Genomic DNA, 4129 nt, shown 5'->3' with positions numbered 1-4129 from the left:
GACTGACTCAGCCGAGCGCCGCGAGAGGGCGGGAGAGCGACCGCGCAGGCGCACAAGGGCCCTCGGGCGGGGGGCGGGGGCGGAGACGGTCGCCTTGCGACCACTGACGCAGGGCGCAGGCGCAAGAACTGTCCCTCGGCGCTCCTCCGGGGAAGCAGGGCCAAAAGCTGCTCCGCGCAGCGCCAAGGCCCTTGGAGAGGTGGGCGGCGCCCCTCGGGGATCTGGCGCAGGGGGCGTGGTCAAACACCAAGATCCGCCCGCCACTGCGGCCGAAGTTGAGGGGGGGCCCTGCGGCTTAGTGTTTCTCCACGGATTTTCCTGTGATTGTTTTAGCTTAGACTGATTATGTGTTTTAACGATAGAAATTTCTTTTTGCTTCCATTATTGAAGCATATCTTTCCCGCAAATTCCAGAGCCGATGTTTTTTGTCTGATGCGTTCCTACTCGTGACTCCGATGGTGGCAACCACAGTTGTAGGCCCACTCTGCAAGGTGATTTATGGATTTTTCTGGATATATCCTAATACCCCATCACCATGAGGGACAGATGGTACGATCTCCCATTTGGTAGGTGGAGAAAGATGCTGTACAGAATGAAAAACTATTCCAATAACATTGCAATGCAGCCGCAGAACCTGCTTCACGTTCTTATGTTACTCTTCCCCAAAAGGGGTCTACCTTGGGTCCCAAGGTTGCCAGTTCCCTGTCGAATAACTAACAGAGAAGACATTCTGAATGAAAAAAAAAAAAAGGGAAAGAGAGAGAAACTAATGAGAAAGATGAGCCAGAAGATAACAGCTTGGCTGTGGTTATGGGATGGTAAAATTAGGGGTTAAAAATTGAGAATATGGCACAAAAGACATATAATTGAATTTATTCATTGCCTAAAAGGGGTCCTTAGTGGAAACTGTATTTGAAACCAGATACTATCTAATTTATACTGGATTTTACTCTTTTTGGCTTCTCTGGTTGCCTTGCAAAATTTAAAGCCTTTTACCTACAACTGGCCAAATGATTTGCAATGTGCATGATTCTTTTAAAAAAGGGAAATGTAGACTAGGAGTAATAAAAATCAAGGCTGTAGGTCTTGTTATTGCTAAAGCAGCAATCAATGACCCCAAGGACAATTGCAGGATCAGCAGATCCTGTAAAGATGCAGCCTCATGAAGAGGGAGGTAGCCAGCCAAGCAGCCACAGAGAGGGAAAGCTATCTGACCAGTGGAAATCTTCTAGAACAGGCGGTGAACTACATCTGCCCTTGACAGAATTTAAGGTCAGGTAAAGCTGAGACAGGAGGAAAAAAAAAAAAAGAAAAAGAAAAAATTCTGGCCATTGAAACACTCTTAAAAAAAGACACAGAAGAATATTTCCCAAAATAACTTTGTGGCAAATATCTTACTCTAGCATTTAAAGCATCAGTTGATACTGCAGCAGCTTGTCCTTTGGATGACAGAGAGAAATGCAAGCCAATATGATAATCAAACCAGTTAGCTACCATTCTGATAAATATATAAATTTTAAGCATTTATATTATTAGGTGCTGGATAAAGAAATGAATGATGCTGGTCCCTAACTCTGACAGCAGTTGCTAGGATCTGCAGATCATGCCTGGAAAGGAACCCTATTTCCATATCTAGAAAGAGAGAAAAGAAGATAAAAATCGAGACACTGATGTGGTCTTGGTGGTCTCTTTGGACCCTTCAGATTTTTCACACAAGAGGCCTTTGTGTGGGGACTTCTCTGGTGGTCTAGCGCTAAGAGTGTGAGTTAGCAGTGCAGGTGGCCCAGGTTTGATCCTTGGTCAGGAAACTAGATCCCACATGCTGCAACTAAAGATCTCATGTATCTCAACTAAGACCCAATGAAGCCAAACAAATATGTTTTTAAAAAAAGGCCTTTGTGCTCGGTCCAGTTCCTGAAGCTGCCTTTCCTTCCTGCTCCATCTGCTGTACCAGTACGTTTTCCTGAGACTGACTCTTGGTTGGGATGTTATTTGTGTACCTGATCTGTTGCACAGATGTTTACTGGTCATTTGCTGTGTGTTTGACACTATTCTGGGAAATCTGGAGGGATCCAAAAAATATGTTTGTCCTGAGTTTACAAGCTAGGTGAGGCTTAGAACATACTCACATAAAGTTAAAACAAAATACAAATTAAATAGCAGCCAAAACAACTCCCAAACAACACAAAACTATAACACTATGATTAGATGACAAGTGATTGTATGAATTTAAGAGTAGATGGAATCACTATGGAGTTATAGTGATTTGAGGAGGTTTGATGAAGAAATTAAGTCACATAGGAGCTTGGAGTGGTAAGGAGGTCCTTAAAGGCAACAGAGAATGGTGCAAAGCAAATTCATGGGGTGCTTTTCTGCAGGTATACAATAGACCTCCTTCTGGGCAGACCAATCACACAAAAAAGCACACTTTTCTCCCAGCCCAGTCCATGATGTACTTCAGTGCTGGCCTGTCTGGCAGCACTTGGCCTAGCTTTGATCCTCTCTTGCCCTTCCCTTCCACAGGCTGCATTAATGCAACACAAGACCCACAGCCTTTTAGGTGACTGGAGGCTTAGAAGTGTAAGATGTTTTGGGTGTAGTTAGTCCAGGTTGGCCAGAGCCAAGGGCTTGAATTGGGGCAAAAGGGAGAGAAAATGGAGATGTTTCAGGGCCAGAGTATTTAGAAATAGAAGCAGAGCCCTAAAGAATGAAGGCTTATGAGGATTCAGTATAATTTTTCAGGCAGGGAATGGCTCAGATGGAATTGCTAGTGTGCTCACTGGAGTACGGTCATTTCTCAGGAGTTCTGCTGAGCAATTTTTACGGCCGAAGCACTGAGCTGGGAAAACTTGCTTGGTCCTGTCTTTATAGGACAGTATTTACAAAGCTAATTTCCCACTTCATCTTCTAGGTCATTTTATTGTCAGTTTGTTTTCCTTGACTTTTAGGAAAAAATTTAATTAAAATTTTAATATAGTCACACCCTAGATGTTCAAGCTGGTTTTAGAAAAGGCAGAGGAACCAGAGATCAAATTGCCAACATCTGCTGGACCATGGAAAAAGCAAGAGAGTTCCAGAAAAACATCTATTTTTGCTTTCTTGATGATGCCAAAGCCTTTGACTGTGTGGATCACAATAAACTGTGGAAAATTCTGAAAGACATGGGAATACCAGACCACCTGACCTGCCTCTTGAGAAATCTGTATGCAGGTCAGGAAGCAACAGTTAGAACCGGACATGGAACAACAGACTGGTTCCAAATAGGAAAAGGAGTACGTCAAGGCTGTATATTGTCATCCTGCTTATTTAACTTATATGCAGAGTACATCATGAGAAACCCTGGACTGGAAGAAACACAAGCTGGAATCAAGATTGCCGGGAGAAATATCAATAACCTCAGATATGCAGATGATACTACCCTTATGGCAGAAAACGAAGAGGAACTAAAAAGCCTCTTGATGAAAGTGAAAGAGGAGAGTGAAAAAGTTGGCTTGAAGCTCAACATTCAGAAAACAAAGATCATGGCATCTGGTCCCATCACTTCATGGGAAATAGATGGGAAACAGTGGAAACAGTGTCAGACTTTATTTTGGGGGGCTCCAAAATCACTGCAGATGGTGACTGCAGCCATGAAATTAAAAGATGCTTACTCCTTGGAAGAAAAGTTATGACCAACCTAGATAGCATATTCAAAAGCAGAGACATTACTTTGCCAACAAAGGTCCGTTTAGTCAAGACTATGGTTTTTCCTGTGGTCATGTATGCATGTGAGAGTTGGACTGTGAAGAAAGCTGAGTGCCAAAGAATTGATGCTTTTGAACTGTGGTGTTGGAGAAGACTCTTGAGAGTCCCTTGGACTGCAAAGAGATCCAACCAGTCCATTCGGAAGATCAGTCCTGGGATTTCTTTGGAAGGAATGATGCTGAAGCTGAAACTCCAGTACTTTGGCGACCTCATGCGAAGAGTTGACTCATTGGAAAAGACTCTGATGCTGGGAGGGATTGGGGGCAGGAGGAGAAGGGGACAACAGAGGATGAGATGGCTGGATGGCATCACTGACTCGATGGACATGAGTCTGAGTGAACTCCGGGAGTTGGTGATAGACAGGGAGGCCTGGTGTGCTGCAATT

Source organism: Ovis aries, chromosome 21, assembly GCF_016772045.2.
Source record: "Ovis aries strain OAR_USU_Benz2616 breed Rambouillet chromosome 21, ARS-UI_Ramb_v3.0, whole genome shotgun sequence".
Classification (NCBI taxonomy): domain Eukaryota; kingdom Metazoa; phylum Chordata; class Mammalia; order Artiodactyla; family Bovidae; genus Ovis; species Ovis aries.
This window is presented reverse-complemented; position numbering follows the sequence as displayed.